We start from the raw sequence: 26,547 nt of genomic DNA on the forward strand, positions 1-26,547 counted from the left end.
GGGTTGGCAAGTGGCATATGGTGATAAAATGGTGATAGAGTTGCTGCTGAGAAAATAACATGTTCAGGGTTGTGTCCCAAAGAGCAGTAATTCTAGTAATCGCTGACTTCTACATTTTTGTTTTTGTTTTTCCACTTGGCTCCCCATGCCTTAATGTATGCAGATGGTTAGGACCAGCTCCTTCCTGCGAAGATCTGTGAGTTACTATTTTCTTTTAATACTTTAATATGGAAGGCCTCTGGGTCAGACCCGAGGATGCCCTAGGAAACTGAATTCATCCATTATTTATCCAGTATTCCCTGAGCATCTACTCCATGCTAAGTCACATCTGGGCACTTAGAATATTAACAAGCTTGAACATTCCTTGTCCTCATGAAGCTCACAGTTCATTGCCAGAGAGTCACGTAATTGCACCAAATACAACTGATACAGAAAAGATACAATCGCACCAAGTTCAAGACACAATTGCATATTACAAGGTTGTGCCTAGGGGCACAGATGAGGGAGCCACTTTTTCATAGGATATCAAAAAGGCTGTCCTAGATATAGCAAGTCTTGGGTTGAGTCTTGGAAGTCATGAGAAGGTGTTACCTGAGCATTCAGGAGCAGGAAGGGCATTCCAAGTGAAGGCAGCAACATGTGCCTAAAAGTAACAGTTTGATGTGTTCCAGGAACAATGAGCAACATGTGCAATATGGCTTCTCCTTAAACTATTGAATAGTCATGAGGAGAGATAAGTTTGAAGAGGTCAGTTAGGCACATATCACAGACTACTTTGATGGCTTGTGCTTAGGTCAGTGGAAAGTCTCAGGAGGGGAGTGACTCAGCCAGTAAATGCACATCTCTTTCTGTGAGGAATGCAGTGGAATGAACCCTTAGACAGGAACCAGAAGAAGTGGGTGCTGCTTCTTTTACTATCCCCTACAGATTGGGTGACATGTCCAGGTCTTATAATATCTTCAAGCCTGTGTCATCACCTATAAAATAGAAATAATATGTGACCTGCAAATCTGTAATGTTATTTTGGGAAGAAAATTAAGAAATTGTTATAAAAAAATAATTTATGAATTATAAAAATTTTTGTCATAATTATTTATAACATTTTACTGTATTAAGTTTATAGAAAATTTAATATCCCACAGATAACAGAAACAGAAAACTTTCCTGCAACAAAAAAGTTTTATGATTACTTTCTGGGGATATTATTGAGTTCTAAATTTCACGGCACTAGCACTGTTGTTAAGTATAGAGATAAAAGGCTCTGGCTGGTTGGCTCAGTGGTAGAGCGTTGGCCCAGTATGTGGAAGACCCGGGTTCGATTCCCGACCAGGGCACACAGGAGAAGCTCCCAGGTGCTTCTCCACCCCTCCCCCTCTCCTTCCTCTCTGTCTCTCTCTTCCCCTCCCTCAGCCAAGGCTCCATTGGAGCAAAGTTGGCCTGGGTGCTGAGGATGGCTCCATGGCCTCCTCCTCAGACACTAGAATGGCTGTAGTTGCAGAGGAGCATCACCCCAGATGGGCAGAGCATCACCCCCTAGTGGGCATGCCAGGTGGATTCTGGTTGGGCACATGTGGGAGTCTGTCTGCCGCTCCCTACTTCTCACTTCGGAAAAATAAAAAATTAAAAAATAATAGTATAGCGATAATATGAAAGAAGAAAAAGACTATGCTATTTTTTGAGTATTTGTGTCAAGTGCTATGCTAGGTTCTTTGTTCACTCTTAAACCATTTTCTCAGTACTCCAGTGAAGGTGGGTATTACTATTCCATTTTATAGAGGAGGAAACTAAGATTCAAAGAGTTATAATAACTTATTAAAAGTCACTAACTATTAAATGGCAAGCCAAGATTATAACCCAAATATGCATTAATTCAAATTCTGCATGCTTTGGCGCACATTAAGTTTGATATAGTGGAATAAAGGAGATCTCATTAAGACTGTTTTGAGGTGAAGATTAGGCCAAATGAAGAAAGCATCAGAGAAAAGCAATGACCTAAACAATGTTGGTATTGACTAAGTTTGAAAAAAATTGCAGTTAAATAATACATTTTATTATTCTGTTTATATCTTTTAAGACATCAAAGTCATATAGTTTATAGCCAGCAGCAAATTTTGTCTTTATTGGGTTCCATAGACCTCAAATCATTAGAAATTGCAGTTTTCATGGTCATCATGTTAGGCTTCTAGAGGAACGTTAGCCTCAATTTCTAGCCTAGTTTCCTTCCAGTTTCTTTCCTATAACTACACTGGACTACTAGGTCCCAGCCTGAAATGTTCTTCTCTTCTTTTCTGTCAACTAATATTATGTCCAACAATTAAGGCTCAACCCTTTGTTGAAGTTGTACCTTGACTTTATGCAGTTTTAAGGACTCCTTTTTCCTGTATTTCCAGTGGCTTCTCATTTCATTAAAAGAACATTCAAATTTCTTATTAAAGTTTATAAGGCCCTGCAAAATTTAATCTCTGTCTATCTCAACAATTTCGTCTTCTGTTTTCTTACCATTTCTCTTTAAGCTCCGGCCACTCTAGCTTCTTTAGTTTTCTCAAATATTCCAAGCTTATTTCTTATGTCAGAATCCTGGCAGGAATTTGAAGAGAATTTAATAAAAGGACAATTTACAAGGGTGTTGGCAGGATGTAGGAAAAACACAGGGTATAATGCGGCACCTGGAGCCATAACTATTAGTGCACTGTTATCTCCCAAGACCTGAAGGGGCAAAGGGAGGAAGTGGCTATCAGACTCTAAAATAAGAGAATTCTGTTGAGAGGGTCACTGGACAGGAGCTGAAAAAGGTGGGTTGAGGGACACAGCTAGCTTAAGATGACCTCACAAGAAAGGACCCAGGGAAATAAAGTGTCAAACAATTCTTTTCTTTCTCCTTCCCATATCTTTCTGAGGCTCTCCATTCTCTGAACTCAACCTGGAAGTTAGTTGTCAAGAGAACCCTTTTTATTTACTAGGTTGAACCAACCAATAGGCCAAACCAGTAATTCCATAAAATCCAACCAGGGTGGGATTCAGCTGATTCGCACTGGTTCACCAGAACTGATACATAATTTTTTTGTTGAGTTTGGCAAACCAGTTGTTAAAATGGCACTTATAATCAGGGTTCTCTCTAAGGAGGAAATCACAAATTTATATTCTTTATTCTTTTTTAATGTCCATTTGAGCAACAGCATATTCTAAGTGCCCACAGAAATGTTCATTTCGTCCATAGGTGAAAAATACTGCAAGTGAGGATGCCAACCAAGAAGCAATATGGAAATAAATTAAATAACAGTTTTATTTTTATTGTCAGGTATTATTTAATATTTTTTCATTAATATTTTCATAGTCTTTCTTATAACATAATCTAGTTTATTGTTCTTATTTAAGTATTAAATGCATGAAATAATAAACTACCTTTGATATATCTTTTTTTATACTTAAAATGGTCATTAGGGCAGAGAACCAGTTGTTAAATTATTTGAGTCCTACCACTGGATTCAACTCAGTACCAACCGGTCAGCTCTCTGAGGCAAGGAGCAGAACTGAGAAGGGCGAGAGGGGACCTGGAGAAGCAAACAGTCTCCCCAGCGGGAGCACGCTCATTCTGATCTTCAAGTGACTCTCCTGTCACTTTTTTCCCAGTTCCAGTTTTAGCTCTTCAGAGAAGTCTCCCCTGACTATCCAGTCAAAGTAGCATCGCCCTAGACATCAGCATCACTATTAAATCACGGGTTTCATTTTATTCATAGTATCTATCACCATCTGAACTCAACTATTCTATTTTTCTTATTAAAGTTAATTCTCTGTCTTACTGCCCTAGAATGTGACCTTTATGCCAGGTGCGTTTAATTCAGCACCCAACACGGGGCTGATGCATCATTAGTGCTCAGTAATTTGTTATTAAATAAATGAAGTCATGACTCTTTCTTCCCATGGCAGCCTGTACTTCTTTCATGGCATTATCACCGTCTGACTTGAAGTATAATTGTTTATATATCTTATTTAAGAGTGATAACAATAATGTATTCTTTTAAACTCCCAGCATCTCATAAAGGGCCTAATACATAGTAGGAGATTACTAAAAGTTTAAGTGAAATAACTGTCCACCTTCGAATAGGGCAGGGATTTGACACTGGACAGGAAGGAGCTCATGGCATTCCATTTTGAGCTCGGGAAATTATCTGCTATTATTACCTAACTGTTGCCTAACTGTATCTTGTCGCCTCAGTTTCTTTTTTTTTTTTTTTTGTATTTTTCTGAAGCTGGAAACGTGGAGGCAGTCAGACAGACTCCCGCATGCACCCAACTGGGATCCACCCGACATGCCCACCAGGGGGTGATGCTCTGCCCCTCCGGGGCATCGCTCTGCCACGACCAGAGCCAGTCTAGAGCCTGGGGCAGAGGCCAAGGAGCCATCCCCAGCGCCCGGGCCATCTTTTGCTCCAATGGAGCCTCGGCTGCGGGAGGGGAAGAGAGAGACAGAGAGGAAGGAGAGGGGGAGGGGTGGAGAAGCAAATGGGCACTTCTCCTGTGTGCCCTGGCCGGGAATCGAACCCACACGCCAGGCCGACGCTCTACCACTGAGCCAACCGGCCAGGGCCGTCACCTCAGTTTCTACAACCCTGGTTTCTCCCCATAGGTCCTTTAGAGCAGTGGTCCCCAAACCACGGGCCATGGACCAGTACCGGTCTGTGGGCCATTTGGCACTGGTCCGCAGAGAAAGAATAAATAACTTACATTATTTCCGTTTTATTTATATTTAAGTCTGAACAATGTTTTGTTTTTAAAAAATGACCAGAATTCCTCTGTTAACATCTGTCTAAGACTCACTCTTGATGCTTGTCTCCTAAGTTCAACAATTATATTTAAAAATACCACAGTTTTTACGCCGGTCGTATAATTTTATTTTGTGCATTTATTCGTCCCACCCTAAAGGCCAGTCCGTGAAAATATTTTCTGACATTAAACCAGTCCGTGGCCCAAAAAAGGTTGGGGACCACTGCTTTAGAGCGTCCTCAAATTCTCATTCAGTATTTGTTGCTTCTTGCTTTAGATATATTTCTAATAAGCTGTTTCGGCTGCCCTCACAGTCCACAGTACAATATATGAAGGAAAAGAGTGACAAAGGGTTGCCACTGTAGGTAGATTGACAGGCATAGGGGCAGCAGCCATCGTCTGACAGCAAAACAGGAAACAGACACAGCTGGAATTCAAGCTCCAGGAGAGGGTGAACCTTTGCTCTCATTGTCTCCCAAGGATCTAGAAAAGTCTCTGATATGTGCTAGTAATAATATAAATAATGATAACAAGGCTAAAAATGATAGTATAAGGCTACTAAGTAAAAGATATCTGATTTATACCTATACTGTGGTTCCGTGCTCAATAAATATTTGTTAAATTAATGAATACATAAAAGAATGAATTAATTAAATATGTTACTTCTCAGTCTCCAATTCATTTGACTTCATCATAGGGTGGTATTCATACTTAAGAAGAGATACAGCTTATGTTGTACATGTAATGTTTATAAACCAAATATAACTGAATCTACATGGAGTGAAGTTGATGATACTCTCCCTTTTTAAAATATCAATTACAATGCATTTCTGTTGTATTTAAATATAAACTTCATTAAAACCGTGTTTTCCCCTTGACTCTCTATCTCAATAATTAAAACTGTTTCGTAACTCTCAAAAATGGTATTCACCATTTTTGGTACAAGAAAGAGTACAAATATTAATATTTAGTCCTAGGTCTACATGATGGCACTTTTCCTGTAGGCACAATCCCATTGTTTATAGTACTTGCCAGAGGTGTGCCAGTCACATGGCTCCAAAACCAGCCAAAGGGAAAAGACTCAAGTTCAAGCAGAAAAGTAAAATAAAAGGGAAAAGTAAGAAAAGATTTGGATGCACATCACATCACCCTGGCAGTGCCCGCGGAACCTGTATCAATCACAGTGCATGCAGGGCAGCGGCCACATTCAAGAATTCCTTGTCTTTGTAACTTGAGAATCGCTAGCAGTTGGGTTTTGTCAACTTTGCTAGCCGGTTCAGTTCCTCACCAATCATATCCCTGGAGCTTGACAGCTTCTGTTAGATGACAAAATAGCTTCTTTTGAAAATCTGTGCAAGCAGGAGGTTCCGTGTTCTTGTGGCCTGGCCTGGCCTGGTGTGATGAGGACAGTTGTTGGTGTCCCGTGTTAGTTCATGTAGCTTTCCTGGGACAGGTCAGTCTGAGTGGAGAAGGGTGTGCAAGTGAGGAGGAAGGAGCTGGGGATGTTGAGCTTGGAGAAGAGCCTACTTCAGAATTTGCTTGCTCCATGACCTTGGGCAGTTTGACACATCTGAGACACTCCAGGCCCAGGTTTCCTCATCTATAAATTGTGCTTGCAGTGTTGTTATAATAGTAATATAGAAAATATGGGAAAGTACCAAATCAATTATAAGTTTTTACCTGTTATTATTTTATTGTTACCTAAATAGCTTGTAAACATGCATTAAAAAAAAGTTATATGTTAGCCTCAGAGTCAGAAGGACTGAGTATGTATTTTAGTTTTGCTACTTGATATTGGGGTGACTTTATGCTATACTTTTAATGTTCTGAGCTTCAACTTTCTAATCTATAGAATTGGAATTTATAGGCTAATTTAAGAAACAGATATTGAACTTCATTTTGTACGTGGATCTGGTTGTATGTGGAGAAAAGAAATGTAAGTGCTTGTATCTTGTGAAGGACATAATGAGTAAAAACAGACAGGGTCATAACTTTTCATCAAGTGTCATCACTCTGGAGAGAAGTGGCTCTAACCCAGCCTGAAACATCACTACCTATCTCCAAACAGGTTTAAAGTAGCAAACAATGAAAAGAAAATGTGAGAACAGTCTCTTGTCAAGACTGTTGACACTACGGTGTCATTTGACCCTCACAATACACTGTAGTCCTATGGGATAGGAAGAGCAGTAACATTGTTACCCTCACACTCATATACCCATCTACTCATTTAACACATTGATTAAAAGCCATTATTGTACATAAAGTGCTGTAATTGCTTTTCAAGGGTAAATATTTGTGTCATTTCCTCACATGACTTTCACTCACAAAAAAATGAAATGGTTCTCATTGGATGTCTCCTGTGCAGCTGTACGGAGAGGAAAAAAACCTTGAACTTAAAGGCGAGCAGCCTGGAATTGGAATTTTCACTCTACCGGCACTGGCTAAGGAGCTCGGGGTTAGTTGTAGAGCGTGGCACATAGCGGGCTCTCGATCAATACTGGATAAATGAATGAATAAATGAATGAATGATGCCACTTCATTAGTCTGGTTGCTCACCTGTAAAACAGAAATGGTAACTTCCAAAATAATTGTGAGATTTGCATGAATTATTGTCTTAGAAATTGTTTCTGTAAATGGCAAACCAACAAATATGGCTATTCCTGAGCTCTGTCCTCTTCTTCCCCAGTGCAGATAGCCATAGTTCCTCCTAGGAGATTGTCTGCTCTGGTCTAGTGCACCTGACCACGTGTATTTAAAAAAAAAAAAAAAAAACAAAAGCAACCTTTCCTTTTGGACAAATTACTCTGGTTACAATATTGATAATAGACAATGGGGTTACAAGTAAGGAAACCGTTTTGAAGCTATTTATGTTATGTAGGCAAGAAATGGTGATGATTTGAACCAGAGCGGTAGCAGTGGATTGTTTATTGGACATAGTTTTAAAGTTAGCCCCATGGTAGTTCTTAGAGGATTGGACGTGGAGTAAAAGACAGAGAGGAGGCAAGGAGGATGCAGGACCTCTGCTCTGAGTCAGAAGGATGGAATTGCCATCAACTGAAATAGGAAAGATTGTTCATGGGGTAGGTTTGTGGAGCTAAGATTAGAAGTTCAGCTTGGGGCCCATTAAATTTGCAGTGTTTATAAGAATCCAATAATGGAAAGAATCCAATTGAGGAGATAGTTGGATATAGGAGTCTAAAGATAGAGAGTTTCGAGCTAGAGATATCAATTAGGTCAACAGTGCCACAGCAAGATCAGCGGGATGAGGACAGCCATTGCCTTTGACAACCAGCAGATCACAGTGATGTCTTAGAGCCATTTCCATGACATGATATGAAAAGAAGGCGCTGGGTTGTATTAACGAATAAATGAGCATCAAAGACATAGCCATGGTTAAGGTGGATTAATCTTTTCAAGTATTTTGGTAGTGGAGCAAAAGGGCAAAGGAGGCAGGAATTGAGGGAAGAACACTGATATTTTAATTAGGCTATAATTTTGGCGAATTGACCACTCAATACCTCTTAACATGCTTTTCCCCATCAGTTGATTCAAACTCTGTCATCAACGGCTCCTTGTCTAGTTCTCCCTCTGCCTGCCCCGTAAAAGTTGTGTCTGAAGTATTTTTCTTTCTGAACTCTATTCACTCATCTGGCAGAGAAAGCTATCATAGCCTAGCCTGGCATACAAGACTGTTGAAGATGTGGGTATGTGTTGGGGTGAGTTTCTTCTTCCCACCGCCTCTCTCCCGTACACCCTAAACTCTTCCGTGCTGAGCTGTCCTCCAGCCTGGAACTTCTCAGACTTCCTTCCATGCATTAAGCATGTCCTTCACTTTGTGCAAAAGCCCCACCAGCTCCACTTCTTCATGGCTGCAAATCTTCCTTGTTGTTCAAGACTCTGCTCAAGGGCCATTTCTTTTAGGCAGCCTCCAATGCCCCTCCCTCACCTGCAGGAATTAGAACACATTCTCTGTGGTTTTCTCTGTGTTTTTCTTATAGTAATTATTACTTTCAACTTGTCCAAAAATGCCCTACATTATTATACAATAAGTGATTTTATAGGTATTGATATAAATGTTTAAATGTTGGGTGATGTCTTTCTGAAGCTTTCAGATCCTGTGTTGATTCTCTTATCACCAAGTGTCCTGAAGATGCTCAATTCTGGCATCATCTGCCGCCCCCCAACTCCCTATGGCATTTAGCTCATCACCTCCTATACAGCTACCCCATGGCTTTAGAGCTATTCCACTGGCCTGAGGATAAGGAATCTGGATTTTAGTTCTCAATTCATTGGCAGATCATGAGTACAAGTATCAACATCAGTATCACGATTATTAACCTAAGTATCAGACCCTATACAAAATGAGGATTACTGTCTCTACTGTAGAAGACAGTAATACCATCACATCCTGAAACCAATGATTATGCAGATTATTTAAATATGACCCCTTTAGGAAGTCTTCCTAGTGTTTCCACACCAATATCCTCCATTTCTGTGTTTCAACATCATTTTGTATAAACTCTGTCATTGCATTTATCACACAATATTACTTACTCTCCACAATGTGGTTAATATCAGAGATAGTTTAGTGTCATGTTAATAGAATGGTATTTAGATCCAGGTAGATCTGGGTTCAAATTCTTGCCCTGCTACTTCTTAGTTGTGTGACCTTGAATATAATTATGTAATGACTCTGATCATTAGTATCATAATCTATAAAATGGTCACTTTATTAGGAAGAATGAAGTAGTAAATATCAAACGACTGGCAGACTGGCACATCATATCAAGTTATAAATAAATATTTGTCAATTCATGTCCTTAAATTGGCCTGCTATTAATGCCAAAAACTATTTGGGGAACAAAATTAAATTATCAATTTTGTTTTTATTAAGTATAAAAAGTCACTGTTTTAACTTGCTGTAAACCTCAGTAGTAGACTAATTGTCTAAAGGATTAACATATTTTTATTTTTAACTAGAGCAAATTGAATTATAGCATAAGCAGCAGTAGAAATTCCTGCAGAGCAGTATTTTTCAACATAAATCATTATCCCTTCCAGCCATATGTATAGACACAGCAAAGCTTCTGTATTTATATGTTTTCATTAAAAACAAAATGATTAATTTCACAAGTTAATTTATTGTATTTGTCACAACAGCCAGATTCAAATTAAATAGTCTAGTGCTTAGAGATATTAAAGACCAACTTCTGGAAAAGAGTCTATAATTTGGGTACAGTTCTTTTAGTAACGGCCTAAGGTTGTTATCTTTTAGCAAGAAATCTAAAAGGGTTTCACAGTACCATTTTTCTGATGAATTATTATTGGACATTTTAAATTGGTCCCTGGTTACTTTCAGAAATCAAATTCCCCAATCTAATACCTGTTAATTCTGGGAGAAGCAACACATAGTCAACAAGGTGAAGCTTGAAGGTTGGAAAAATCTACATTTGAATTCTGGACTGATGCGAAGTCCTAAATATCTTCCAGCACTTTCCCCATCTTTTAATTGAGATGATGAGGCTTAGTTTTAAATGTAATTGTGTTGCCCTAGACAGATAGCTCAGTTGGGTAGAGCATTGTCCTGATACGCAAAGGTTGTGGGTCCGATCCCTGGTCAAGGCACACACAGGAACAGATTGATGTTTCTGTCTCTCACTCTCTTTCCCTTCCTTTCTTTAAAGTCAATAAATAAAAAGAAGTTTTTAAGTAATTGTGTTTTTGGAACAGATACCCAGTAGAGGGATTGCTGGGTCTTACAGTAGTTCTTTTTCTTTTTTTTTTCTTTTTACAGAGACAGAGAGAGGGACAGATAGGGACAAACAGGAAGAGAGAGAGATGAGAAGCATCAATTCTTCATTGCGGCTCCTTTGTCATTTCAGTTGTTCATTGATTGCTTTCTCATATGTGCCTTGACCGTGGGCCTTCAGCAGACCGAGTAACCCCTTGCTTGAGCCAGTGACCTTGGGTCCAAGCTGGTGAGCTTTGCTCAAACCAGATGAGCCCGTGCTCAAGCTGGTAACCTCGGGGTCTCGAACCTGGGTCCTCCACATCCCAGTCTGATGCTCCATCCACTGCACCACTGCCTGGTCAGACAGTAGTTCTATTCTTAATTTTTTGAGGAACTACCATACTATCTTCCATAATGGTTGTTCTAATTTGCATTCCCACCAGGGAATGAGGGTTCCTTTTTCTCCGCAGCCTCTCCAACACTTGTTATTACCTGTCTTGTTGATAATTGCCAATCTACAGGTATGAGGTAGTATCTCATTGTAGTTTTGATTTGCATTTCTCTAATAGCTAATGAAGATGAACATCTTTTCATATATCTGTTGGCTATTTGTATACCTCTTGGGAGTAGTGTCTGTTCAGGTCCTCTCCCCATTTTTAATTGAATTGTTTGCTTGTTTGTTGCTGAGCTTTGTAAGTTCTTTATATATTTTGGATATTAACCCCTTTTCAGTGCTATTGTTTGCAAATATCATCTGCCATTTAGTTGGCTGCCTATTTGTTTTGTTGTCAGTTTCTTTTACTGTGCAGAAGCTTTTTAGTTTGATATAGTCCTGTTAACTTATTTTTGCCTTTGGTGTCAAATCATAAATTGTTCTCTATGGCCAAGGTCTATGAGTTTAGCACCTATATTTTCTTCTATGTTATTCATTATTTCAGGTCTTATATTGAGGTCTTTGATCCATTTTGAATTAATTTTTGTACAAGGTGAAAAACTGTCATCAAGTTTCATTCTTTGCATGTGACTTTCTAATTTTCCCAGCACCATTTATTGAAGGGATTTTCTTTTCTCCATTGTGTGTTTTTGGCTCCTTTGTTGAAGATTCTTTGTCCATATTTATGTGGTTTTATTTCAGAGGATTAGATAAAAAAGATGCAGTACATGTTTATATATATAGTCGAATACTACTCAGCCATAAGAAATGATGACATAGTACCATTTACGACAATATGGATGGACCTTGAGAAATTATACTGAGTGAAATAAGTAAATCAGAAAAAGCTAAGAACCGTATGATTTCACACAGAGGTGGAATATAAAACTGAGACTCATGGACACAGATAAAATTGACATAGTTACCAGGGGGAGGGGGATATGGAGATGCCAGTGGAGGGAACAGAATAAAGAGGGACAAATATACAGTGACAGAAAGTAATTTGATTTTGGATGATTGGTATACAACATAGTCAACAGTTCCAATGCTATAGAAATGTTTATCTGAAACCTATGTACTCTCATTGATCAGTGTTACCATGTTAAGTTTAATTTTCTAAATTAAAAAAAGAAAAGTTATTGTGAAAAGTTAATTAAAGCAGATGAAATGCCTGGCATCTAGTAACTTTTTGTTGTTGTTGTTGTTAACTTTTTTACTGAAGAAGGAAGTGGGCTGGGAAGGGGGGGGAGAGAGAGAGAGAGAGAGAGAGAGAGAAACATCAACTCATTGTTTCACTTAGTTGTTCCACTTAGTTGAGTACTCATTGATTGCTTCTTGTATGTGCTTTCACCGGGGATCGAACCCTCGATCTCTGATGCAATGGCCAACACTTTATGCACTGAGCTACCCTGCCAGGGCTGGTTTAGATTTTTAAATTGTCTTCACTTATGTTATCGATGAAATAGAATTCTCTTACTTTGCAAGACACCTCTGTCTTGTTGCTTTTTCCTATGTGCTTGCCCTTTTGAGAGATCATGTGAAAATTTAAACTTGGGATATATTTTTAGATGCTTTGGTTTAAAAATATTTCTTTATAGTTTTGAGTATTTTCACAATTACTGTCAGTTTATCTGATCATAAAGTAATGTGTTCACTGCAGATAGTTTGTATTCTGAAATACAGGAAAGCTTAAAGAAAAAAACAAAATATCATCTGAAATTGCACAATTTGGAGGTGACCACTATTACCATTTTGACTTATTTCACTTAGTTGGTATGCATGCATGTACTATGTGTGTGCATGTTTGTGTGTGTCCCTTTCATTTTATAAAATTGAGATTATAAAAATACTCTGGCTTTTTATTGGTTTTTCAACAGTTATTTTCTCATAGCAATATATCAAAAACATTTCATACATCGATACAGTTTTCAAAAATACTGTTTTAATGGCAACAAAGTATTTCATCAAATACACATAACTTATTTAAAAGAAATCCATTTTATGCATTTACATAGTTTCTAAGTATTTGCTCTTATTTACAACCTGTCATCTCAGCAATGAGCATTTTTGGGTGTGAATTTCTATTCAGTTATAATTGTTTCCCTAGGATAAATATTTAGCAGGTTAAACGACAGGGTTGAAGGGTATGAACAGCCACACATTATCAAATTGTCTTCTAGAAAAACATTTTACCAATATACAGTCACACTGAATTGTATAAAAGTGTGTTCATTTCTTCACTCTGTCCACTGGGCATTGTTTTAATAGTTGCCAATTTGGTAGAGGAATATGGTATTTTAGAGTTTTCTTTTACATTTATTTAAATAATAATGATATTAAACACCTTTTCATATATTTATTGGTAATTTTATCTTTTCTCCAGGGAATCTCACTTTTATAAAAAACATATTCATCTTTTTTTCTTATAATGTGTAAGATAATTTTATACATTAACAATAATGTCATGCTCAATCCATCACATGACCATAAAAATCATTTAAACATGAAATTCTTTGATGTCTTCTGACTCTCAGATAGATATTTCCAGTGAAGTTGAACTTGGTCACTTTTTAATATCTCTTCTATTCCCAAATCTTATGGTTGTGTGACTTATAATCACTGTGATTCTCCTGGGTTTTACTTATGGAGATGAAGCGATTTTAGAGTCAAAGATGTTACCCAGACACTTAATATTCTTATTCCTCTTGGTCCTTGATCAAGCTAACTGAACAATGAAAAGTTATCATAAGTTCTTTTTTAAAATCAATGTGCACCTTCCCATCCCATTTAAAATACTTAAGTGTTTCCTACACTTTAATGAGAATATTCTTTGACTACACAGTCTCTTGAAGTCTTTTCTTGGGAGACAAACTTTTAAAATAGTTTTCTATATTTTCCATTTTTATTTTTTACATTTTTCAGTGACTCTCTAACACGCTTCCACTACTCCAGTGAAACTGCTCTTCACAGGTCAATGATGACCTTCTTGTCACCAGACCTAATAGGCAGTCTGTAAGGCCGGTGGCCACAGCTGTCATGGCCATGCAGGTTCCCATTGGATTCGGGCAGACGGTAAAGGAACAGTGGAGCCAGAAAATGGTGGGCTATTTTGTTTATTAAAGTCTCATAATGGCAGACAGAAAATGGTGGGCTATTTTGTTTATTAAAGTCTCATAATGGCAGACAGAAAATGGTGGGCTATTTTGTTTATTAAAGTCTCATAATGGCAGACAAACAAACAGGCAGGGCTCCCAAGCCCCTCAGCATTCTGGACTCTGGACTCACCCGGACTCGCAGGCCCCCACCAGCCTCAGCACTCCCCAAACAGGCTGGGCCTAAATCTTAGGGCTCCCAAGCCCTTCAGCTCTCTCTCTCTCTCTCTCTCTCTCTCTCTCTCTCTGCACTCTCCAGCAAAACAGGCTGGGGGAAAAACCCCTGCTCCAGCAAATAATAGCAAACAATCACCCATCCCCATGGAGGCAGGCAGTCTGCAATTTGCAGTCTGCCGCCCTGAGGGCAAGCTCCCACAGTCTTCCATAGACAGCACACACATGGCGCTGCCCCAATACAAGCCAGCAAACCTGTTACAAACTTGTTTGCCTGATAGTCTCATTCCTATCTTTTAACTGCACTTGAGCCAGTTGCCACTGTCCTGAAATCTTACATTTCACCAGATCACTGTCTCCTGTTGTCTGTTTGTTTTTCCCCTCAATAGCTCTTGCACAGGTTCTTCGGCTTTAGCTAATTTTCTAGATATTGATAATCTTCAACTTGCTTGGTCCTCGTCCTTTATTAATTTCTGAACTCTGCTAGGGAAGTTCAAATAATCCATTGGTATTCATTACTATGTTTCTTCTCTGATTTTATATGCAAAACCTATATTTTTGTCTACTACTTTCAAAACTCTTCTTTGGTATTTTTGGACACCTCAAATCCCATTCAAAACTGGACTCATCCTCATCCCCGTAAACTGATGCTCATTCAGTGTCTCTTGTTTTGGAAGATGCCACTACCACTCATTTACTTGGCTGGGGCAGAATCCAGAGTATTATTCTTGATTCCAGTCTTTGAGAATCCAGTCAATCACCAAATCCTGTCAATCCCATTAATTCTGCTTCCTAAGTAGCTCTTCAAAACATATGCTGTTGTGGTTAAACACACCATTCTCTCTTGCTCTGGGCATTTGCACGTGCTGTTATGTCTATTACAAAGACTGTTCTGATATCTTTTTCAGATTTCAGCTTCCCTTGAGAAATCGTCCTAAACCTCTAATTTGGCTTTGTTGTTTCTATGATGTGCTACCATGTACCTGGATTTCCCCAACATAGCATTTAATACACTTGTTATTGCCCATTTGATTCTCCATCTTACAGTAGAGGAGAAGCTCCATAAGTACTTTGTCCTTTTAAATAAAGTCAACTTTATTGATTTGTTATTTATGTATAAACCAGATACTTTTTAAGGGTGGCGATCAATGAGTGCTGAGTAATTTATACACCCATGAAACCACCACCACAATTAAAATAGAATATTTTTATTACCCCCAAAACTTCTCTTGTGCCTCTTGTCTTTATCTCTGACCCCTTGACTCAGGCTACTACTAATCTGTATTTTTCTATTATAAATTAGATTTGTTCTTCCTTAGGTTTACTATAAATGAAATAATAGAACCTCTTTTTTTCTTTTTTTTTTTTTTTTTTTTTGCTATAATTTTAAGTTGACAGTTTCTTTTAGCACTCCAAATATTTTTCTTCTGATTATTGGTCACATTTCTCTATTTCTTAATATCTTTAACCTTTGATTTACTGCTGGACATTGTAGATTTAACATTGTTTTATGTTTGTACTTTGTTGTCTTTCTTTAATAACTTGGGCTTTGTTTTGGCCAGAAGTTGAGTTACTTGCAATTCTGAGTGATCATTTTGAAGTTTGTTTTTAAGATGCTTCAGAGAAGATCTAGAGGGGCTTTACCCTAGGAACAGTTTATCTCTGTTTCTAAGGCCTGCCCCATCTAAGGTCTTAATGAAAGACCCAAGGGATTAATGAGGGCTCTTCGCTCTTGGAACATGAACAACTCCTAATTCTTCTATGATCTCTGGAAATTGTCTAACTCACAGCTCTCCTTAGCTGCTCTTTTCCTGTCCTCACAGAGTTTTACCCTTGCATATATGTATTTGGAGACAACAAGGACCCCAGGACACCACTATGCAAATTTCTGATGCTCTTTTTCTGCAAATTTCCCTCCTCTCAAGGACTATCCCTCATCACCTCAGCATCATGGACTCTGACCTCTATCTTCTCAATTTAGCAACACCATTAGGCTATGCTTGCTATCCTCTCCCTTCTTCACACACCAGAATATGCCTCCAGGTGAAATCCTGTTTAATTACAAGGCTCCCCTCACCTTTTTTTCTCTTATTTTAGACATTCGGGACTTGCATTTCCTATTGTCCAATATCAGAAAACAAAATTTTAATATATTTTGTTCAGTTTTGTAGTTGTTTAAAACAATGGGGTAAATCTGGTTCTAATCACTTTATCATGGCTGGATGTGTCTTTGACTGGGATATATCACAGCTAAGACAGTATAAATCCATTAGAATCTCTACCAAAGCTGAATTTCAATTTAGTTTGTGAAATGTTAATAATCACAACAATCACTAAATTCTTCACAGGGTTGTGAGATATAAAGAAAAGGTTGAGAAAATCCCTTTACAAAATTTCCTTAAGATGAAGAAAATTTCTTTAGGGAAGACAGATAGGTAGGTGATCTTGGGCAAGTCATTTACAATCTATTAAGAGAGGCACCATGGCATTATTAAGAAATGGTGGACTAGATAACATTAGTACCAGTCCTACAGGACAGATCTTGATCATACATACAGAATCTGCCAAGAATATTAGTTGACCCCACCAATTACTATGTGTATGACCTTGGGCAAATTCATAGTTGTCTAAACTTGTGTTTTTCTTCAGTTTCTAAAGCCCTAGGAATTTCCTGTGATAAGAACTGTAAAGATACCTTTGTTATGTTATAGAAGTGATTTTTGGAAAGCCCTTGGGTAACCTAAGGAAGCTGGTTACTCTAGAACCAACTGCATACTGAGTTCATTTGTCAATGGCCAGTGGTTTAATTAATTATGCCTCTGTGATGAAGCCTCCGTAACACCCAGCAGGTCAGGGTTCCGTCAGGTTGGTGATCACAGGGAGCTGTGGGAGAGAATGGTGCCCCTAGAGGGGGTGTTGGAGCTCAGGGCCTCCTCCCATATCGCTTGTCCTATGCATCTTTTCCATCTGGCTATTCCTAAAGCATATACTTTAATAGTAAAGTGATAATTTAATAAGTAAAGTTTTTTTTTTTTTCTGAATTCTGCACACTGCTCTAACAAATTAATTGAACCCAATGACGATGTTGTGGGAACTTCTGATTCATAGACAGTCAGTCAGAAGTACAGGTGACAACCAGGGCTTGACATTGGCTTCTGAGGTTGAGGGTAGAGGACGCAGTATTATGAGACTGAGCCTTCAACCTGTGTAATCTGATGCTCTCTCTGGATATATAGTGTCGGTACTGAGTTGAATTGTAGAAGGTCCTGCTGGAGTCTAAAAATTGCTTATGGGTGCAACACTGTCACCACCAGATACACACACTATGTTGAAATTCGGTGCAGAACTCAAAACAGGGGCTAATTTTTTTGTACTTTATGAATGAAGGGCTGTTCTCTCATGAAAATCTAGAAAAAAAATTATTCCTCTACAAAGTACATGAGAGTAGAAACACAGTTAACTTCATGTGCTGAAAGGAACAGGAACTTAAACTTGGAAGAAAGATTTAGGCTTAAATTCTTACTTAGTATCTAGGTGACCTTGAGAAAGTCATCACTTTCTCTGAGCCCGTTTCCTCATTAAAAGTGGAAATGATACTACTCACTTCACAAAGTAATAGTGATGAACGAATGAATTAATGGATAGGAAAGTAATTTTTAATCTATAAATGTCCAAACATCAATTTTCTATGCCTTTTATCAGTTTTTTTATACTGTCCTCTTTTACTCTTCTATCCTTGGAAATATGGAAACCACCACAACTCATTTGCTTAGACTGACCGCAGATTCAGTCCAGTTATGCTCCCCGTACATTTGACCAGGTTGATGAACACAGCTTTAGTGTTCCTGGGGAGGCAGCCTGGCTTAAGAGAAAAAATTCAAACTGTGGCCTTCGAAGCCAATGATGTGTGTTTGATATCTCATTTCTGTACTTCCTGGCTGTATGATTATGGGCAAATTATTCAAACATTCTTAGTATCATTTCCCTCTCTATAAAATGGAGACATTAAACTCTATTTCTCTGTCTTATTATGAAGGCCAAATGATATGCATAGTAAGTGTCTACACATGAAAGGACCAAAGAAGTATTCATTTGCTTCAGATATCTAAATTCTCCAAAATAGACCCTTTTCACGTATTTTCCAGAAAATGCACCAAAATATGCTATATTCTGGACACATGTTGTAGATGTATTTGAACATCGAAAGATTAAATACCCATACTGTTATTTTTTTCTTTTTGGGAGGTAAAATTTGACTTTTATGGATAGATAAAAATTACATTTCATGTTCACACTGTGAAATGCTTCCCTTTCAAATTTGTCAGCACCTCAGGTCACCCACTGACCACAAACAAACCGTGGACACCTGTAGGCTGACTCACAGTTGTCAAGAAAACTTCTGGCAACCAGACCTCTGAGCCCAGGCAGGTCCCCATTCTCTAATGTTTTCTCACATTTATGTGTTTCTTTCTTTCTTTCTTTCTTTCTTTCTTTCTTTCTTTCTTTCTTTCTTTCTTTCTTTCTTTCTTTCTTTCTTTCTTTCCTTCCTTCCTTCCTTCCTTCCTTCCTTCCTTCCTTCCTTCCTTCCTTCCTTCCTTCCTTCTTTCTTTCTTTCTTTCTTTCTTTCTTTCTTTCTTTCTTTCTTTCGTACAACTGTTCTGCAAACCAGAGAGTTGGAAGATGATCTGCTTCTGGGACTCTGTAATCCACCTGCCTCCATTCATAGAAACCTGAGCTCAGACAAAGGAGAACAACCCCCTTTCCTGGTTTCCTCACTGGTGCCATTTCTATAAAATCTTGTTACTACTATTTATTTTACCTGCAGTTAATCTTAACTACCCTGTGTGATACAAATAACAGTGCTATCATCCCTATGTGATACACGAGGAAACAAGTTTCAGAGGGGTGACTTACCTAAGGTCACACAACTAGTAAGTGACAAAGTTGGTTTCAAACCCAGATCCTGCTCTTCTCCAGGGAGCTGCATCAGCCTGCTGCCTTCCTACAGCCTCCAAAGTGCTTATAAAGCAGTGCCATGGTTGAACTGACACATATACCTGCTCATGAGGGCGGAGTTAAATCTTCAACAGCAGCTGGTGGGCAGCTGCAGAGGGCTCCAGCCAGGCAGATACTGGCAAAAAGATTTTATTTGCAAGTGTGTTGATACCATTCTTCTTAGGATCTTGCTCTACCCAGTATCATTTGACCTTCACCCTGCCATTCTACATTCTGCTGCTTGTAGAGGAGTCTTCATTGCACACCAGTGGTGGAGGTAGGGCAAGGTAGTTTAATTCATATTTTTTTCCATAGGAAACAACAAAATTAAAATATATTTTAGTATTTACTTATATATATATATTTACTTATTTTATTATATTTCATTTGCCATATATTCTTTAGAATAAATTATAAAAATACAGAGCTTATCTTTTCCTCCCAGGCCCCCAGCTGGTGTGTCTATATTTCCAGCTTCAGCCATAGTAACTCGAGAATGATCCAACGGTATGGTCTTCCGTCAGTGCCCAGAAGGCACTAGGCTCTTTCCCATTTTAGACACATCTCACGAACGTTCCCTTCTGGCAAAATGAGAGGAGGGAAGAGAGGAAGCCAGGAGTAAGGTTATACCCACATTTGTTGTGGTGGGATAATAAACTTGATATTTAGTTTCCTAGTAACCAAGGCAAGGAGAGATACAAGATCAGCCCATGGTTCACACTGTTCATTACAGAGCTCAGTTCAGTGTCTCAGGACAATCACAGCTCTTATTGATGCTGAGACCCAGGGGGAGAAGGGAGGAGGAGAGGCAGTCTTTAAAGAATATAGTTTCTAATGTGATAAACTACATTCTCAGAAACATCCTTAACAGGAATGAAAAAGTTTCATAGGTCTATTTCTTATATTATCTTTCAGTGTAGTCCCATAAGAGACCAAAATAGTGTTCTCTTGTTCCCTGGCTTACCCCAAAGATAAATGTTAGAGTTTCTCAGGGAGCAGATGAACTACATACTCTTTAGGCTATTTTCCACTTTTTGGTTCTCTCTCTCAACTGAGCTTTTAAAAATTATTATTATACCTGAGCTTTTTATAAATATTGAGTGACAAGGAATTTAAACTTGAGCATCTGACAATTAACTGACTGCTATAATTTATTAACTGCAAGTTTTCTAAATAATAAGTGTTCTATATAACCCTTTTTGAACAGAAAGTTTCTAGGAATCAGACTCTTCATCTATAAATTAGAGATAACCTCAAATGGATATTTTAAAGATCAAGTAATATAATATTACTATAATTATAATATGGTGGGAAAAATACTACAGTGGTTAACAGACATTGAGTCATTTACAGGAACCACATACTGCTAATTGCTTTATTTGAATGATTACATTTAATCTTTACAAGAAACAGTAAAAGGTAAGTATTATTATTTCAGCCATTTTGAAAAATAAAAAACTGAGAATCAGAAAATTTAAATAAGTTTTCCAAGGTCATAGAGTTGGTACATGGGGAATCAGGATTGAATTATAGGTTAGGTCAATTCCAGAGTTCTTACTTTTAACAAACATACTATAACCAACTCTATGTAGTAGTCAATAAATGGGCTAAGAGTATTTTAATAGAGTCATAGCCTAAATTATTGTTAATTAGTATAAGATTAATGCTATTGCAGTCTTTTATTAGGTAGTGTTACATAGCCTGCAGCATTTTATTTGATGTGACTTACCACATTTCATCAAATTTAAGGAGCCATCAACTCTAAGACGCACCATTACTTTATGTACAACTGAGAAAGAAAAATGTTGCCAATTAACTCTGATACAATGCTCTCTTATTACATCAAAATTTAATTTTATATTCACTCACCTCTTTTAAACATATTTATACAGGGATTCTTATCATAGCTCTCTCTTGTGCATAACTAAAGCAACACATGTAGAGCCAAGTGATAAGGTATTTTGAAAGCATTTAGGAACCAACAATCTTGAATTACATTTGACTCACAGTTTTCAATGGATACAGTTTTTCACACAAGAACTTATATTTCTTCAAGAACTCCTGTGTCTTCAAGAACACAGTGATACAGCTTTTCTTCAAAATGTCCATTGCCATCTTAAGATTTTCTCCTGAGCCACTGACACATTTAGCAAGTTCTGATATGCATACTCAGACAGTTATAATGAGCGACTGTGATGGAGACTGTGAGATGTATCTGGGTGTCAGAGATGTTAAATTGAGAGGGGGTGAACTTTGTGTTGAGCAATGTGTGCTTTGCCTGGCTTAAGAATATAACCATTTCAATCAGGATTTGCATTTCTAGTCTCATTCATCTCAGCCCTAGCACAGTAAATACCCAATACATATCAGTTGACCAAACTGGAATAGATAATAGTTCAAAATATGGGCCACTGCCTTGCCCACATATTTTCAAGACCATCTTCTAGAGCAGGTCTACTAGGATAATACAATAGTACATTTCCCCTAAAACCATACTGTTGAATATTATAATATCCTCTTTTCAACAGAATAAGAAAATTAATACAGAGAAAAGATACACATACGAATTTTAGCTTTCACACTGATTATTTGGTGTGATCCTCAACAAATACCCATCTGTAAAATCAGGAGCATTATCTTCATAATCTCCAAGAGCACTTCCAGCCCAAATAGGATTTCTATTTACAGGCTCAGAGGGGAGCTAACCTTCAGTGCAGGCCAACTCTGTGCTAGTTATTTCACATGTATTATCTTAATTAATCTTCAAAATAACTCTATTTCTATATCTATATTATATTCTGGAAAGCAGACTTTTGGACTTTAATGATAATTACTTCATATATTGGCTACTAAGGGGAAAAGCTGGGATTCTAAGCATGCCTTAATTTAAATCTCAGGCCCTGTCTACATTACATGTGTTGCCTCTGTCTGCCTCCTTAAACTTTAACTTGGAAGAACACAGGTCAAGTTAAGCCATTGCTTGGAATGTGCAATTGGTCCATTATATTGTTTGAACTGTCAGACTCAAAGTTAGAATGCTTCTCAATTTAGTTCTAAAACCTTCCCGAGAACCTAGTCTTTGCTTGCACTGAATGCTAAAATCACATTATTCTGTCCTTAGGAAACTCACAGTTCATTAAATAGCTTTCAAAATATATTCTTTGCAGTCTCAGAGTTTATTCAACGTTATTTAACAGCTATGTCCTGAGGCCCAACCTGATGGTGGGGACTAAGCATATTTTAGTAAATAAAGTTTGTATTTCTTCCCTCACGGGCCTTGTGGTCTAATGGGAGAGAGAGACAGCACACTAGTAAAAATTAAGTACACACATGACTTAAAACTTTGACAAGCTATGATAACATACCAGTTGTAGTGTGAGAAAATAGCGTGAGCGTCCTATTTACAAGGTATGTACCAGGAATGTCTCTCCGACGAGGTGAAATTTAATCTGAAGCTTGAAGGATTAGGAGGCAGGTGAAGAGTACTTAAAGATCATGCTACACAGAGGCAAGGAAGTGGTTTGAGAACCTCTAGTGGAGAAGGTTATAGAATTCAAGGAACAGAGGGGAAAATGCAAAAGATGAAGTTGGGGAAAGAGACAGGGCTAAAATCAGATAGGGCTTGAAATCCACATTAGAACATTTGGATTTTATAACAAACGCAAAGAGAAGCCATTGACTGAGGGCTCTTTAGTGGGGCAGGCAATTGGGATTAACATTTAGGCATACAATGTGCTTTTTGCTTTTTTCTTCTTTTAGTATTTTGGCTTCTATGGAGAATAGACTATCACTGTGAACTACTGTGGAATAGAAGAAATTAGTAAGAAGACCTGTTTTAGAAGAGAGTTATAGTGGCTTGAATTAAGGTGGGTGGCAATAAAAATGAGACTGAAAGGTTAATTATATCTGGGAGTGAAGGGAGAATGAGGAATCAAGATTGAGTTCAGGTTTCTGGCTTAGGCAACTGGTTGGATATTGTTTCCACTGCACTGGGGTTTTTTGGCAGGTGAACAATGTGGATGAAATAGGGTAGGGGATTCGACGTATTTATTTTGAAAGCATCAAGTTTTTGATACCTGTGAGATCTCTAAGGGAAGATGTCTAGTAGGCTTTTGGATATACAAGACTGGGGTCCAGAGAAGTTTGGGCTAGTGACACTCATTGGAGAGGTGTTAGCATATAGATTATATTTAATGCCTATATTCGGATGAGAAAACCTAGGAAGAAATGTGGAGAAAAAATAAGATGGTATGGGGTCAAACCCTGGGGAACTTAATATTCAAAGGTTGGACAGAAGAGAAGGGGCTGACATAGAAATCAGAAAGTAAGTGGCCAGAAGTAGGACAAAAACAGAGTAGGGTGGACTGAATTGTCACCGATGACTATAAGGTGCTGGCAGAAGTTATTTGCAGAAGTTTGGCCACGAAGGGGAGCAGAGAAATGGGCAGTAGCTGATGGTGGAGGGAGTGTGGAACCATGGGGTCACAATGATTTACTGATGGTGATGATCCGGGGAAAAGCATGACTGGTGATTGGAAGACACAAGAAAAGACCAAAAAGATTACAGTCCTTGAGCAAGTAGGAGGTGTGGGATCAGAGGACAGGCGAAGGGCCTTTGCTGAAAGGAAGGACACCTTCACCCACAATAACAGGATCATGGAAAGAGGCATAAGCTTGTTTCTAATTTTGTTTGAGGTAATGTGAGAATGCTCCTGTCTAACGGTTTCTAAAATAGAAAGCATTCGATGAAATTACCTCTAAGAATGGTGGGGTAGGGAAAAGAATAATGGTTTCCACAAGATAGAGGTTGAGCTAGTTTTTTCAGGGGAAAAGATGAGAAACCTACTTAGTAGAATAACCTTGAAGAATTGCTGCGTAGTAATAACAGCTGCTTGAAGACCGAGAGAGAGCATGAATTTAAAGTACAGTCATTCTATCTAGAATATGTGATTCTCTCCAGTCACTCAGGTCCTGTGTAAGGTGGGTGGAAGAATCATTCTAGGATTGGGTTTGCCACATGAGGAAAAAAATGGGTGGCAACATGGGGATTGAAGATGTTTGTGAGAACACGATGTTGGGCACGAATGGAAGGAAGGGAGCTGATGGCTATAAAGTAGGAGGATCAAAGGATTAGACTTCAAAGAATTATTGTAAAGTAAATGTTTCAGCAAGTTAGCCTGAAAATTGCAGTTGGAGAATATGATGTAGGTGTGTGTGAAGGGGAGGAGGAGCGAGAGAGAGAGAGAGAGAGAGAGAGAGAGTATTTGAGAAAGAGATAGATGAAGACATCAAGGGGAGATGACGTAAGTGGAGAAAAAGACTATTGGGGATCTTTTTATTCATTCAGAAAGTATTTATGAAAGACTCACCATGAGCCAGGCATTCTGTTTGCTGAGGATACTGCATTGAGATAAAAAGGCATGAGGTTGAATAGATCAACTGAATGTGGAAATCATTTTGAAAGAAGCAAGAAAGTGGGTGGGGAGAGAAGAAACAAGTGAGGCAAAAATGAAGGCTTTTGATGGGTAAAGGAAAATGAATGACTGAGGATTTACCAGATGGCGTATGCCATGATATTACTGGCACCTGTGCAATAATACCATTAACAAAAGTAAAATGAGTAATAACAATGATAATAAAAAAAATAGTAAGATAATATTTATGTGCCAGGCACTGCACTAAGTATCAACATAAATTAATTCATTTCATTCACAAAACTAGCCTACGAGGTGGGTATTTTATTATTCCATTGTTCAGAGTGAGCATGGTTTCGAAGGAAGAGAGGGCACAGGTGAGAGCTTGGTTGGTTGGATTAGGGGAGGTGGGAATGGGAAGGAGTGGTCAGGTGATGCCAGACGCCGGGGGAGGTCTGGACTGGCAGCAGTGACCGAGGGAAACTGGGATGTAAACTGTGGTGGGACGATCCCTAACGGCTTTCCTGTTGAATGGGGTAGTGGGCTCTAGTGCTGGGTTCAGCAGGTGGGTGATGACTTCAACGGCAGCTGTTTCCTCAGAGAGCAAGAGTATAGTAGCCAAGATGACTGGGGGGTGTCCTGCCCCCACCAGTCCCCATCAAGGAATGTAAAAGTTGATTCTGCCAAAGGGAGAAGAGAAGGTGAACTCTTGTTTGCCATCTGCCCCCCTTCTACTCTCAGAACGTTTCTGCTTTAATTGCTTAAGACGATAGGGCAGATTTCCTCTGTGTAAGAGTTTTTGGAAATGAAGACTGTTTAAAAATTGTAATGCTATGCTCGAAAAGGCCTGGTCTAGAAGATAATTTAATTTCAAGATATTCAGTCCAGTCTCCTCATTCTCCAGATAGGGAACTAAGAGCCCGGAGAGTGGGTAGGACTTGTTCCGGGTCACACAGCGAGTTCCTGCAGAATCAGGTGACTTCCCCTGGCTCCCAGTCTAGTGCTCTTTACTGCTCCCACCTGACCCGGGTTCAGAGCCCTAACAAGTTCTCTAGGGCGAAGAGGGCAGCAGACTTCTGCCCAGCTCTGACCCTTTCTCTGCGTCTGGCCTGTCTCCTGTTGACAGCCTGTAAATGGATTTTTTTAAAAAACTCACATTGTGTTAATTACATCAACTCCTGTCTCTGCTGACTGTATTCCGTTAAGAAATCACTCATTGTTTTGTCAGTAATCCTAGGTGCCAAGAGGTGCAGCTTCCCAGTAAGCTCTGCTCCCCTGGCAGCGCTGGGCCTGCACTGGCAGAACCACGGGCAGGGCCCTTTCCCCATGGCCTGGGGACCCCAGACAGGGCAATCTGTTCTTTTGTTAGCAGTCAGCAGAAAAGCCTCTGTTCTGTCATTAATGAGAGCTGAGCCCTCCCCCCCCCCCCGCTGCTTTTTTGTTTTCTACTTCCTTTCATCGCTGTTTAAACTGCACAGAAACTTCTTGTTATTAAAAGTCTGATGTTCCAGAATGGAAGGTCAGGTCAGGGATTTTCGTATTCTCTTGTCCACTGATGTATTCCAAGCATCTATATAGTGGTAACGCTGAGCAAACGGTCAGTAACTTGGCTGAATGAGTGGATGCATGAACAAATAAATGAATGGATAAAATCTGGATAGATTGATACTAGAAATTTGATATCAGAGAAGTAGCTGTGGAATGGACCATGTGCCCCAACCTCCTCACAGTAGAGAAGGCTGAGGGTCAGGAGCCCTGTGTCCTCATTTTGACTGGAATAAAGAAATGCAGCAGAGAGAGAAATAACCTGCCAAGGTCACCTGTCCAAATAGGCGATGCAAATTAGATGTCACCTGTGGTCTCCTGTTGTTTGAGATTCAGATG

The 26,547-nt window shown here is 38.8% G+C and overlaps 1 protein-coding gene and 1 pseudogene across 1 annotated transcript in view; both read left to right on the plus strand.

Moving 5' to 3' along the window:
• Window positions 1-26,547, plus strand: part of AGBL4 (AGBL carboxypeptidase 4) — a 1,318,466-nt gene that overhangs the window by 732,701 nt on the left and 559,218 nt on the right. The window lies entirely within an intron of this gene.
• The window catches only part of LOC136328729 (methylosome subunit pICln-like), a 70,922-nt pseudogene that overhangs the window by 33,000 nt on the left and 11,375 nt on the right, over window positions 1-26,547 (plus strand).

The sequence above is a fragment of the Saccopteryx bilineata genome, chromosome 3, assembly GCF_036850765.1.
Source record: "Saccopteryx bilineata isolate mSacBil1 chromosome 3, mSacBil1_pri_phased_curated, whole genome shotgun sequence".
Lineage (NCBI taxonomy): Eukaryota > Metazoa > Chordata > Mammalia > Chiroptera > Emballonuridae > Saccopteryx > Saccopteryx bilineata.